Raw genomic sequence first — 15,357 nt, forward strand, 5'->3', positions numbered from 1 at the left:
GCCTATGTCTATGACAGTGTTTTATGCGCTTATGTCTAAGTCACATCCCATATTGGTTTCCTATTATTTTACCTAACATAATTTTGAGTTGAGCTTTGGTGCATAAATCAATTTCCCAGTGGCCAAATGGATAAAAGACGTCAAGTTAATTATTTAGAAACAAACCCAAGATTGAGCTAGCCGCAATCTGGGCAAATTTTTTAGCATGTCAAAGTCAAATCATTTTGGCTAAGACATTATACAGAGAGGTTGACAAATAAATTAGTGCATAATTAATGGAAAGAAAACGTACGAAAATGAATAATAACGGCGTACAAGGAGTTCCAGCTTAACCTTCTTCTCTTTCGAGCGTGAAGGGAGTGCAAACTCGCTTAAGAACTTTAAAAGAACATAATAGATGAAGAATAAAATGAAGAACTTGAATTAAATGTAAAACAACAAGTATCTCCTAAATTGGTGGGAAGTTCAATCTCTTTGAAGACCTATATAAGGGAGCCTCTCCTTGACTTGAACTGGACGAGTTTGCTTCACTTAAACATATTTGAAATAACTCACTTGCCCTTCATTAAGTAAATGCACGTTTTGAAGATGCTGACCACCAAAATTGCGCTAGGCGCAATTCCTGCAAAATAGAAAACTGTGATTTTCTTCCAAATTTGACCACATTTTTCTTACATTTTTCCCAATGTACCATATATTCTAAATTATCCATAAATGTTCTATGCATGTTATACTTTATGAATATGTATGCATTTTTAGCTAATAATGATGGGAAAGGATTCGTTTTTATGGTCAAACAGGCCTACCGAGTCACACTTCTACAGTAAAAAGTCAACCCTAACAACTACCCGACCGTCTTTACCCATTGAAAAGTTTATTCCTCTGCCTCCTTTTTATAACGCTCATAGTAACATTCCTCTTTCCTTAGAGAGTTTAGTTCAAAAGAACAACGATGTGAGTGCTGAAAATAGAAGAGGAGAGCTCTTGAACACGATTGACAGTGTATATTTTGATGATCTGAGGCACCACCAGGTGAGGCGACAAGGGGAACATAAAGAGGAAGTTCAGGGGTACCTAGCATTGAAATTGATGAGATTTTGATGTGGAGATTGAGGCAAGACGCTTGGCGTTTCCCTTTGTGACAATGGGAGAAAACTCAAGAAAACTGGCCGGTTCAGTAGATTTATCTAGTGGAATAGAAAAGAAAAGTAGGTAGGATGATTTTCTGAGGAAGACAATTGAGGAATCGGAAGTGATGTTTGAAGATGCTATGCTAGGAGGATTGCCAATCAAATCAATTGGAGAGCTTGTTATATGCAGCCACATATGCAATCACTGATAAGATCTCAAATAGTAAGTCTCCAAGAAGAGGAGATATAAGTAGAACGACAGTTACCTCTTGAGATTTCAACGGAAACATTATCTAGGAGTTCAGATGACGAGGTAACTAGATCTACGCCAAAGGAGGGAGATTGTGGAACTCTGTAAGCCACCTTACCTGGAATTAGACTTCGAGCGGTCTTTTGCGAAGAGAGATCACCACCACTAGAAATTTATGGAGAACTGTGTAGCAATTGATGTGATGAGGGAATTTTATACAATAGTTCGTCCTCAATCGAATGTAGTGACGATGCGAGGGAAAGAAGTTTGTTTTGAAGTTGCCTAGATCAACCACTTCTATGAACTCCCTGAGTACCAGAACGGTCTAGAAAACCAGATATTTAGATCCATCTTAAGAGCACCTTAATGAGGCGGTGGATTCGGTCGGGATGCCATTTTTCACATGGGATACTTCGACAATGGACTCCCATAAGCTTGCGCTTGAAGATATTTCTGCAGTCGCCGTTATTTGGTTGTATGTGGTAAAGAACATGATCATGCCAATCGAGCATGATCAACACATCATTCGGGATCGAGTATTATTGGTATATGCCATGATGAAAGGATTCCCAATAAACTTTGGGAGGCCGATATAGGGAGTAATCCATAAATATGCAGCTTGTAAGAATGGTAAGCTTTTTTCCCTAGATTAATCACATCACTCTACATTCGCCGATGTGTAAGGATTATAGAACGCCGATTGAAAGGAAGTTCCCGATGGTAGAAGAAATAAACTTAAGAAGGCTTTTGGGAGATGTACTTGCTAGAGAAGCAGTTCGGGGTCGCTCACCGAGTTCCGAAATTTGAGCCTTAAGGGAAACCGTTCGACGGTTGGAGCGGAAATTGGAAGCAACTGAGGCGAAGTTGGAGGTAGCATAACAAAAATTAGAAGCCGTAACAGAGGTTACAAGGAAGATGCATGGGGAGTTAAAGGACACTTTTGACATTGGGGTTTGGCCATTTGATCCATGATGCTGATTCTTCGTTTGAGGGAGGTTTCACTGTTTTTCTTATGCTTAGTATATATATAGTTTTTAATTTAGTTGCATGTCAAGTTTTGGTAGGATGGTATTGTGAATCTTTTCTTGATGTTTCTAAGTTTAGATGTGGAAATAAGACCATCTAGTTTCTTTGTGTTTTGATTATGTTCTCATTCTAGGCCTTAGCGAAGTATATTTCTTAAAAGAAAACATGCTGCAACTTTAATCTTATTTAGTATATTTCTTAAAAGAAAACATGATGCAACTTTAACATGTTTCTTTTCTTATTTTCCATGTTGATTATGATTCTTAAAGATTACATAGACTTTGTTTTCTTTTTGTTTGGAAAAGCTATGAGCCATTTGTGACTCAGTTCTTTTCAATAAAATATTTTCTTTGCTTTTCTTCTTTTGAAACTTAAACTTTTTCGTCGTTTCATGAAGTCATTGTTCTCTTTTACCTTGGTTTTTGCGTTACCTTTTCAAAAATATTTTTCCAGTGAGGACACTGTCTTTCACCGTCTTTCCTGTGAAACTAATGTGGTGATGTTTTTTGTTGTTTTACACTTAGAAACCATATTTTAAACTTACTTTAGCGTCCAAAACCTTTGATTCATATTTATCTTAGGTTATACATGCCTAAAGAACATTTTTACATCATTTAGAGTTGATTTCTAACTGAAATTGTGATTTTGTGCACAAAAACCCCGAGCTAGGTGCCTAACTCCTTGCCTAATTTCGAGAATGCCATCAATGTGAAACGCGAGTTTTGATATGTTTAGAAGTCTCTCCCAACCTATCCACGTGTCTTTCATGCAAGGAAGAAGGCTAATTATCGTTCGAATTCGCAAGTGTACGAATCGTCACAAGTGGTATATAAGTGAATAGAGTACCATCTCCACAGGGAATGAATTATTGCTAACAACCGAGTTCTCGACTCAATTTTATCTGAATGCCGAACGATCAAATAGAATCAATAGAGAAGTAATTCGAATCCTAATTCAATGAAAACAAGAAAATACATTGGTATCAAGATATAAGATTGAAAACAAAGGGTAGTAAATTCTAGAGCATGACTTCACCAATATCCCACTTTATTTCTCCTAACACTTTAATTGAAATATTATAAACTAAGGTTGTTGGCAAGTTCTATTCTATTGACTTGATATTCTTTCTCAAGCAATAATGAGTTTCTTTAAAGAATAGAGCACCTATATTTCTATGGCTACTTGTGCAGTTCAAATACTCAAGCATGTAAAACCCAATAATGCCACCAAATTTTGTAAGAATATTTATATCTCTTACTCAAGGAGAACTATTCAAGCCTAGCCAATAATCTTGTTCTCAACCTCGATTTATGACAAAGAATCAATGTAAAGATCGGCCAAATCTAGAAAATGCATTAAGAAAAGAAAAATTCTCATGACCAATAAGTTTAGAGTAGAAATCAAATAAAGATCGATCTCCTCCATTTTCTCTCTAAAACTCTCATCTACTCCCCTTTTCAGCTAGGGTAAAAATAAGTTTAAAAATGCAAGTTTTGTTTGCAACGCCTTGGCGTCCAAATGCGTGCTAGCAAAAACTCCGCTTCCAACTTCGTAGCACCTAGGCGCCCAAATTCGGTGCCTAGGCGCCGACCATTGTCTTTTTTTTGCCAAAATTTGGCGCCTAGGCACCCAACGCACTGGAAAAATGGCTCTTATCTTCTGAAATTGATCTTTTTCTCCGCTTCTTTAATTCAACTCCTACAAAACAAATAAAGACAAAAACAAATAAACTAGCCAACGAAAAACCAACAAAAACTATAAAATAACCTAAAAAACATCCCAAATTTACTAATCCAATAATTCACTCATCAAAATACCCCCAAACTTATCAATTTACTCGTCCTCGAGCAAAGACATACAATAAAGATTTAAACCCACCGCCAACCTATCATTAAATATAGATAGACTCAAGTTTCAAAACAATGTTTTCTTACTTACAAAAGAAAATTAAACTAAGCTCAAGCAATGCAAAGAATGTTTAACCGACAAGCTAATTTGTTTCCATTTTAGACTCGATACGTATATGTATGCAGAATTCTTCATAAATTGTCTTCTCCCATCCCGAAAAGAAAATTTAACGCACAAGCAAACTGAACCACTTCACATCCACAAGTTATAGCATCACAATTCTAGGAAATGCAAGAATTCGCTCATATGTCCTATGAGGAAGGAAATCAGAATTTTTTGATAATCCTTTCCCGTCTCTTATTTTCTCTCAAGTAAATCGTATGCAAAAATACGAATGTGATTTTTTTATTTTTTTATTAACATTTTCTTTCTGAAAAGTAAACTAAACATGTTATTGTCTGAAAAATAAAATAGCAAAATACAATCGGAGGCAGTGTCCTCACTCGAAAAAGATATTTGAAAGCGCAACAAAAAGTTGAAACAATTAAGACAAGGACTTTTCATATAGTGTTTTAAAAGTTCAACTTTACGAAAGACCAGCAGAAAACCTTATTAAACAAACACATTGACAAATGGCTCACGGCTTATGCAAACAACAAACGCTAAATTTCATCAATTTCTTAATTATCATCACAGACATGAGGTACTAACAAGACACACCCGAATGGTGAATTAATAAAGATTTAGCATGCTTTTCATAAATGAAAGAACTAGTTAAGCGCAACTTTTAAACAACGAGAAAAAAAAAACAGAGTACTCAGAATTGTGTGTTCAATAAGATTGTAAAATAACAAAAAATAAAGTCAAACCAACTACGCAGTCTACAACTTCAGCATGCTTGAAAATAATTTAAATTTATTTTGTAAGAGCAAAAACTATAATCGTTATTACGAGCTATCATTGTCTACTATAACTCGACAAGGAGTCACACCACCCCCAAATCTAAAACGTGCATTGTCCCCAATGTATGACAAGCAAATAAAAATAGGGTAGGGGATACTGAGACTTCCCTGAGTGGCGCATCTCCTCATGCGTTAACATCATCGTCAAAAGCCTGGGCGGATCAGGAAATTGAACCGGCTCGGACCCCTAATTAAATCCTTGCTGTATCATCATCTGAATAAGGCGGGCATTAAATTGATTTTGATAGGCATACTGTCTTTGCTGACTCCTCTTAATTCTTTCCACTCTCTCCTGCAAAGTCAACGACACCCTTGCATCCCTTAAAGATCTAGCCTTTATATTATCTTCCTCAATGGGAGCATCTTTATCAAAATCCGATCCTTTTAAGCCCAAAATATAGTTCTTGTCCATAATTGCTCTAGAGTGCTTTAGTTCCTCACCTGGTCCACACACCACTCCAGCCTCCTTACATAAGGTTGTGATCAACGAAGGGTGACCCAAGCCACCCGTGGTCAATGCCCGCTTGGCATGCTTTATGGATTGCTGAATGATCCACCCCACATCGATGAATTTTCCTGTTACAATGTCATAGAGAAGGATTGCTCAATCCTTTGTGAGATCACTCACATGGGTAGTGGGAAGGAATCGAGCGCAAATTAAATTATGCCACACTTTATTTGTCACAATTAACTCAGACGTTTTGAAACTTAACTTCTCTATACGGCGGGTTTTCCATTGGGTACCAAGCTTACACAGCATCGCTATAACCTTATCATAATCAAATTCATCTGCTGCATATGTGTTGTACCCATCCCCGATCAATGTCTGGAGAGTTGTAAATTTTATTTATGGCAGAAAAATCAAAAGCAACCATATTCCTTCGAACAAAACTCTCAGCGCTCCCCTCTCTCAAATTCGTATAAAATTCTCTCACAATGGAGACCACAGCATGGGGTGATTTGACAAACCCTTCTCACCCTCGCTGCTCAATGTTTCTAAAAATATTAGATTGGCCAACACAACAAGGTTGCAAACCCCTTTCCAGCACTATACTCTGTTTAACCACTAAATCCAAATAAGAGCCGCCTCAATGTCAATGAAACGGTTTCTGTCAACTGATTCAGAGGAACTTCCAACTCTTAATCTTTTTTGGAGCTTTGACAGAGACTCCCTCAAATTTTTGGCTACAAAATTAATCCCGCACAACTCATATGACTCATTTAAAGCACTTCCCAACACAATAAGTTTCTCAACAACAAGGAAACCTTCCATCTAGAAGCTATGACACACTTACTTAGAGTTTATACCCATAAGATACTTGAAACCCATAATATTTCCGTTGAAGCCACGCTTTACAACAATAATTTTTTTTCTTTTTTTTTTACGTGCAAGCAAAACAAGAAAAAAAATAACTAAATAGGACTAACATAAAGTAAACAAACAAAAACAAATAAAAGAAACTTTGCTTTGGGTTGCCTCCCAATGAGCGCTTGGTTTATTGTCTTCAGCCTGACAAAGCCAACTCTACACTTGATCTAGCAAGATTGAAGTCTATTCATTGACAAACTAGTCGTGCACACATGACTTCAAACGTTGCCCATTCACCTTGAATGTTTCACCATTCTCATTTATGACTTCGACCGCTCCATGGGTGAAAGTTTGGACCACCGTGAACGGGCCTGACCATCTCTTAAATTTTCGAAGGAATAACCTGAATCTTGAATTGTAGAGTAAAACTTTTTGCCCAGTGACAAAGTTCTTTCTCCTGACGTGCTTGTCATGCGATGCTTTTGTCCTCTCATTGTATATTCGGGCATTCTCGTATGCTTCATGCGGAACTCATCCAACTCATTTATTTGCAATAACCTCTTCTCTCCGGCTAATTTTGTATCATATTTAATAACTTCATGGCCCAATAAGCCTTATGTTCCAACTCTACTTGAAGGTGACAAGCCTTACCAAAAACTAACCTGTAAGGCGACATTCCAAGAGGAGTTTTGAATGGGGTCTGGTATGCCCACGCTGCATCATCCAATTTCTTTGCCACATCTTTGCGCGAATTGTGCACTGTTTTCTCAAGGATTTTCTTCACCTATTAGACACTTCTACTTGTCCATTTTTTTGGGGATGATAAGGCAAAGCCATTCTATGCTTGATCCCATATTTAGCCAAAAGTGTTGCAAACTGTTTATTGAATAAATGCGATCCTCCATCATTTAATAGCTCTCGATGTCTCGAATCTTGTAAAAATATTCTTTTTGAGAAAATCTAGGACTACCTTCCCTTCATTTGTTGGAGTGGCATTTGCTTCTACCCATTTTGATACATAGTCCATGGCTAGAAAGATGTACTTATTATTATACGAATATGGGAAAGGCTACATGAAATCCATGTCCTACACACTAAATAGCTCAACTTCAAAAATGTTTTCCAAGGACATTTCATCTTTTATAGAGATATTCCCAGTTCGCCGACACTTATCACATGCCATTACAAAATTGTGAGCATCCTTGAAAAGTTTCCGCCAGTAAAATTCACTTTGGAGCACCTTTGCTGCTGGTCACCCTCCTCCATCACGCCCTCCGCATTCTAGGGTATGAAAGTGATGTAAAATGTCATCCATTTCTTCCTCTGGGATGCACCTCCTTATAACTTGATTTGAGCAATGCTCGTACAAAATTGCCTCATCCCATAAATAATGCTTCACTTCTAAAAAGAATTTCTTCCTTTGTTGAAACGAGAGCTCTTGGGGCACTACTTTTGCTGCTAGAGTCCAAGTCTGCAAACCATGGAACTTCTTGCTTTCCTGTCACTGTAAAAACATGTTCGTCGAGAAAATCATCATCAATAGTCTTTTTTAAAGATTCAATTTCAATTGGTAATTCAAGTATAGACAAATGATCTCTACCAATTTTTCTGATCCCTTTTTATTCTTAATTTCAAGATTAAACTCCTGGAGAAGAAGAATCCACCTAATGAGCCAAGGTTTTACATCTTTCTTGGTCATCAAATACTTAACAATAGAATGATCAGTGAATACCATGACTTTACTAGCAATGAAACATGATCTAAATTTATCAAATGCAAATACTACGACAGGCAACTATTTTTTCGTTGTGGCATAATTCAATTGGACATCATTAAGGGTCCTATTTGCATAATATATGGCATGAAAAACTTTATCCCTCCTCTGTCCTAGTATAGCCCCCATAGCATAATTACTAGCATCACACATTAGCTTAAAATGACGATCCCAATATGGAGTTGCAACTGTAGGAGCTTACCCAAACTTTTCTTTAAATAAATTGAAAGCTTTCAGACATACATCATCAAATTAGAACTGTGTACCTTGCACCAACAGATTTGAAAGAGGTTTAGTAATTTGGAAAAATCTTTTATGAACCTCCTGTAAAACCCAGCATGGCCTAGGAAGCTCCTCATTCCCTTCATTGCAACAGGTGGTGGCAATTTCTCGATTGTCTCTATCTTTGCTCTATCCACCTCGATGCCTCTAGAAGAAATCTTATGTCATAGCATAATACCTTCTCGAACCATAAAATGATATTTCTCCCAGTTCAAGACAATGTTAGATTGCTCGCATCTTTTCAACACCATTTCAAAATTAACGAGGCAATTATCAAAAGAGACACCAAATACAGAAAAGTCATACATACATACCTGAATGCATTTCTCAGCCATATATTGAAAGGTTGCAATCATACACCTTTGAAAACTGGCGGGTGCATTGCATAGACCAAAGGGCATCCTCCTAAATGCGAAGATACCATATGGACACGTGAAGGTGGTCTTCTCTTGATCCTTTGGTGCAATTGCTATCTAATGATACCCGGAGTACCCGTCAAGGAAACAATAGTAATCATGCCCTGCTAACCGGTCAAGCATTAATCAATAAAAGGCAAAGGAAAATGATATTTCCGTGTTACCTTATTCAATTTTCTGTAGTGTATGAAAATTCTCCAATCAGTCACAAGTCTTGTAGGGATTAACTCATTGTTCTTATTCTCTATCACTGTCATGCCACCTTTCTTTGGAACCACATGCACTGGACTCACCCAAGCATATATGAAATTGGGTACATTATTCCCAAATCGAGCCATTTCAAAATTTCACCTCTTACCACTTCTTCCATTTTCGGATTGAATCTCATTCGCACTTGAATTAATGGTAGAGTGCCCTCTTCTAGTAGAATTATATGCATGTACAATGAAGGGTTGATACCTTTGAAATTTTCCAAGGACTATCCTATTGCTAGTTTGCATTTTATGAGCACCCATAGCAATTTTTCTTCCTCTTCACTAGACAATCCTACTGAAACGGTAAACAGGAAGAGTAGACTCTTCATCCAAATATGTGTATCTAAGGTGTGATGGTAGCAACTTCAACTCTAAAGTGGAGGCCTTTTCTATTGAAGGTGGGTGCCTAGATGGAGCTTGACCTAGAGATTCATATCGTTTTCTCTCAAATGGGCTTAACGAGTCCAACCACTTTACACAGCACATAACCTTTACATTTGCTTGTCCTTCAGTGTCAGAGTGGGTGAGGCTTACCTCAAGTGGTGTTTTCCTTGTATCTGGTTACCTTGAATCCAAAGAGTCCAATATATCAATGCTGAAACAACTATCACTCACTCTTGGATACTTTATGGCATTAAACACATTAAATGTGACTTCTTCACCTTGCATTCTCAAACATAGTTCACCATTTGAACATCAATGAGTTCTCGCCTTGTTGCTAAAAATGGTCTTCCCAATATGATTGGGACTTCCCTATCTTCATCCATGTTGAGAACAATGAAGTCGGCAGGAAAAAAATGAACTTGTCTACCTTTACCAAAACATCTTCAAATATTAATTTGGGGTGTTTAATGGATCAATCTGCCAATTGCAAAGTCACCATCGTTGGGCTTGCTTCTTCCAAGCCAAGCCTCGTGAAAATAGACAAAGGTATCAAATTAATACTTGCACCCAAATCACATGATGCTCTCTCGAAAATGAAATTGCCAATAGAACATGGAATTGTAAAACTCCTTGGATCTTTTAGCTTTTGAGGCAATTTTTGTTGTAGGATAGCACTGCATTTTTCTGTAAGTGCCACTGTCTCATACTCTTTAAGCTTCCTCTTGTTTGACAAAATTTATTTCATAAACTTCACATAGCTTGGCATCTGTTAAATGGCATCTGCAAAAGGAATATTAATATGAAGTTTCTTGAAAACATCTACAAATTTAGAGAATTGCTTATCTAGTTTGTCCTTTCTAAGACGTTGAGAATAAGGCTCGCTATGTTTTGCCCCTTCTTGTGGATGGACCATTTGACTGGGTTGTTCCTCGGGTGCTACTGGAACTTCAGACGGTGAGGCTTTGACAATGGTGCTCTTTTTCTTTCCAATTTGTACCTCACCTGTTTTGCAACATCGCAAAGTAATGGTCTTGCACTGCTCTTTAAGATTCACTCCTGTTGTGCTTGGTAAGTTCCCTTGCTGACGATTGGTCATCATGTTTGCAAGTTTTGAATGGATGTTGCTTGATTTTAAAAGTTGGTCTTTGTTGCCGCCATGATCTGATTTGTGTTATTTGTCATTTGCAACATCACTTCTTCAAGGTCGTTCTTTTTTTCTGGCTATTGGAACCTCAGTGGAGGAAAAGTTATGCTTTGGTTCTGATTTTGATTCTGCCGTCATGAGAAATCCGGGTGGTTGCGCTAACCTGAATTATATGTGTTAGAATATGGATTATTTGGCTGGCGATTAAAATTCCCAACAAAATGAGCTTGCTCATTTGGCCTTGCAAAAATGGATTTCCCACTTGACAATATGGCTCGGATGATTAGCATGGCAGTACTCACACAATGCAGATGGTGTTTGAATATCATTTACTCCTAAATGGCTTGATTGAAGTTGCTTGGAAAGTGAAGCAATTTACACGATCAATGCAGTGATTGCATCCACCTCATTTACTTTCATCGGTCTTTTCTAAGCTAACCTCTCACTAAGTCAATGGCAGTTGTTCAATGTCATTTCCTTCAACAAATCATATGCTCTACTCCCAGTTTTTCCCATGAAAGCCCCTCCTGATGCTGCATCCATTGTAGTTCATGTTCCATCATCCAATCCATTATAAAAACTATGCACTTGCATCCATTTAGGTAATCCATGGTGGGGGCACTTTCTTAGGATCTCCTTGTATCTTTCCCATGCTTCATACATCTCTCCTTCAAATTGAGCAAAGTTGTTAATCTCAACTCGAATCTTAGTCAACTTGGCAAATGGAAGAACTTGGCAAGGAACTTCTGAGCCAAATCATTCCATGTCTGAATTGAATCTGTCGGCAGAGACTTCAACCATTGCTTAGCTCGGTCCTTTAGAGAGAACGGAAAAATCCTTAGTTTGATAGCCTCATCTGTCACTCCATTCTATTTGAACGTGTCACAAATCTCCCAAAAATTCGCGATATATGAATTTGGATCTTTACTGGGTAATCCACAAAAATTGTATAGAAGTCTGGATCATCTAAAGTGCGGCCGGCTTGATCTCAAAATTGTTCGCTTGAATTGCAAGCCTTCAAATAGCTAAATTTATCTCAATTACATTCAACAACACATGATCCCTCAGTGTACGATTCTCATTTTCTATGCCTTCTGCCATTCTCTCACTTTGTTGTGCAACACGATCTTTCTTTTCTTTTTTGTTTCTTCGATAAGTGCGCTCGATCTCAAAGTCGATAGAAAGCAGACTACTGCTTCCAAATTTTCACATGCACTTGCTCTACTTCCTAAAAGAAATAAACAAATGAATTAATAAACAGCTAAAAAAAATTAGATTAATACCAAAGCTTTTGATTTCAATATTATAAAATTTTCATTCCCCGACAATGGCGCCAAAAAACATGTTGTTCGAATTCACAAGTGTACGAATTGTCACAAGTAGTATAGGAGTGAATAGAATATCGTCTCCACAGGGAATGAATTATTGCTAACTATCAAATTCTCAACTTCAATTTTATCTCAATGCCGAATGATCAAATAGAATGAATAGAGAAGTAATTTGAATCATAATTCAATGAGAACAAGAAAACGCACTGGTATCAAGATATAAGATAAAAAACAGAGGGGACTAAATGATAGAGCATGACTTCGTTAATATCCCCCTTTATTTCTCCTAACACTTTAATTGAAACTATTATAAACTATTGTTGGCAGGTTCTATTCTATTGACTTGATATTCTTTCTCAAGCAATAACGAGTTTCTTTGAAGAGTAGAGTACCTATATTTCTATGGTTACTCATACAGTTCAAATACTCAAGCATGTAAAACTCAAAGAATGTCACCAAATCTTGCAAAAATATCTCTCTTGCTAAAAAAAAGATAATTATTCAAGTCTAGCCATAATCTTGTTTCTCAACCTTGATTTATCACAAAGAATCAATGTAAAGATTGACCAAATCCAAACAATGCATTAAGAAAAGAAAAATTCTCACAACCAATAAGTTTAGACTAGAAATCAAATAAAGAATAAGGAGGAATAAAGTTTGATAAAGGTTACATTAATGCCCTAGAAATGAGTAATTAGTTTATGCTATAGCTAAGAACAACAATCTACATCTCAATGTTCATAAGAAAGTGGAGAAAAGGGAAAAAAAGATAGGAAGAGAGTAAATCCCAAACACTCTCTCGTGAATCTTCCATTTTTGTGTCATTGTTTTCCTCTTTTGAATCTCCAAAAAACTCCTTCCTTTTCGATCTCCTCCCTTTCCTCCCTAAAAAGTGGTCAGGTCACAACAAGCTGGAAGAGAGAGGGGTGACCTCTCTACTCCCCTTTTTGGCTAGGGTAAAAATAAGTCTAAAAACGAAAGTTCTATTCGTAGCACCTAGGCGCCCATTTGTGTGCCAGCAAAAACTTCGTTTCCAACTTCGTAGCGCATAGGTGCCCAATTTCGGCGCCTAAGCATCGACCATTTAGTCTTTTTATCTACCAAAAATGGGCACCTAGGCGCCCAAAGCACTGGAACAATGGCTCTTTTTCTTCTGAAATTTATCTTTTTCTCCGCTTCTTTAATTCAACTTCTACAAAACAAGACAAAAAACAAATAAACTAGCCAACGAAAAACCAACAAAAACTATTAAATAACCTAGAAAACATTCCAATTTACTAATCCAAAAATTTCACTCATCACTAATTCAACAACAAACCAACCTAAAGATGTTTTTAAAGGATGGCTCCCCACAAAAGTCTCAACTTCCTAACTGACTTGAAGTCCCTGTAAATATAGCATCTCCAACACTTCATTCATCATCATCAAGTGATCATTTTCAGATTTAGACACTTTGTTCTCAGCTTAATACGCTTTTCCCTTATTTCTTAAGTGTTGTTATTTTAAACTTAGTTTATTTTCAAGTTCACTCTTTGTTTTTTCAGCTTCTTACTTTTCAATTGTAAGCTTTTGATCTTATTAAGTTAAATTCCATCAAGTTATTTCATCTTTATTTCTCTCTCTGTATCTTTGAAGTTGTAATCACACAATCTTATGGAATTGACAGAGTACTGCTCCCCAATCTTGAAAGAGAACGGGTTATCATTCGGGTTACAACACCCATTTTCAGCTTGATTTAATTATATTCATCTTTGAATCATCTCTCTTATTTACATCAATGTTCAATTCTGTTTTTACTCTAAAGTTATGAGCTAAATTTATTTCCCCAAGTCCGGTTATGGATAATTAGCTAAAGTTGTTAAAATTGAACAAGGCAAAAGGTGTTTTTTCTCTTTTTTTTTTTTATCACTTAAGGTTGTTTTTATAAGTTAAACTTGATTTGTCCAATTAATGTTTTAACTAAACATCAATACTGAAAGGGTTCATACATTTCCACAACTTTAGTATAAGTTAAACTTGATTTGGCCAATTAATGTTTTAACGAAACATCAATACTAAAAGGGTTGATACATGGCCAATTAATGTTTTAACCAAGCATCAATACTAAAGGGGTTGATACATTTCCACAAGTTTAATATATGTTAAACTTGATTTGGTCAATTAATGTTTTAACCAAGTATCAATACTGAAAGGGTTGATACATTTTCACAACTTTAATGATCTAACTTTGGAGAGAAATACTTTAGCCATAAAGATTTCGCTCGGGTAGCCTAGACATAGGACCTTGACCTAAGGTTACGATTGGTTTTTATTAAATTAAATTCAATTTTCTAATAGACATATTATGGATCAGCTCATACCTTCAAAATCACATTGACATAAGAAGATGGTAAAGCAAAACCGATGAAAATTTTAGAGAGGCGTCTGGCGCCTAGTTCAAAAAAGTTTGCATATTTTTAGCTAATTTGAAATAACTAATCTAGGTTTATTATATTGAGTCTTTAAAATATCAAAACCAACATTATCCTTCATATTTGTTATCCCAAATTCATTAAGAAGACTTCATTAGTCCTTGAGGATCGATACTCGGAATAATCATTCCATTTTACTACTTGTGCGGGTGTACACTTACGCTCTTTCATTTATTTAAAATCCAAAATCCCAAACCCTTCATTTACACGAATCTCACATTTTGTAGTCATTTAAGTAATTGTTCTTCTAAATATTTCCAGACCTGGAAGGATGTCTCAGTCCCTCTAATCATATTCATAACATCTTTAGATATAATCCCCAATAGCCAAGAGGTTAGGAGTCTATCGTTTGTTGTTTAGAGAATGTGTGTAGGGTTGATTTTCAAGCTCCAATCTTTATCATATATCTCCTTTCCTGGCCTTCTTCTTTAGTGAGATGATGATCAATTCCCATGCTCATCATCAAAGGTAATACTTGAGATTTCCATAACATTTAGCTTAACTGAGATCAAGCTGGTGCATTGGAGAAAGGATTGAATGGTAAGGGCTTTTTTTGTAGTTGCCATGAGAATAAATTTGAGATATGATGAGGTGGTTTATTTTGTTAGCACCGCAAGCTCTGATACCATGAACAAACCAACCTCAATATAGATAAATCATAGAGTAATTCTCACTTGAAAAATTGATTTCACAGGAGTAGAGATAAACTCCACTTATACAGAGGAGGTATGAAGCTATTGTCATCGCTAAAATAAGGAAGGAGGAAAGAGTAATAAAAT

The 15,357-nt window shown here is 36.5% G+C and overlaps 1 non-coding gene and 2 pseudogenes across 1 annotated transcript; 1 reads left to right on the forward strand and 2 right to left on the reverse strand.

Annotated features, from left to right (window-relative positions):
• Nucleotides 1–9,119: 9,119 nt before the first annotated feature.
• Nucleotides 9,120–10,710, reverse strand: LOC148208559 (uncharacterized; annotated as a pseudogene).
• Nucleotides 10,711–11,229: 519 nt separating this feature from the next.
• On the reverse strand, nucleotides 11,230–11,991 carry LOC148208560 (uncharacterized; annotated as a pseudogene).
• On the forward strand, nucleotides 11,384–11,487 carry LOC148208561 (small nucleolar RNA R71). The gene has a single exon (XR_015788596.1). It is a non-coding gene; the product is annotated as a small nucleolar RNA R71 (small nucleolar RNA).
• Nucleotides 11,992–15,357: the final 3,366 nt, after the last annotated feature.

Source organism: Momordica charantia (genome assembly GCF_013281855.1).
Source record: "Momordica charantia cultivar OHB3-1 chromosome 10 unlocalized genomic scaffold, Mcharantia_2.0 BLBB01000010.1, whole genome shotgun sequence".
Taxonomy (NCBI): Eukaryota; Viridiplantae; Streptophyta; class Magnoliopsida; order Cucurbitales; family Cucurbitaceae; genus Momordica; species Momordica charantia.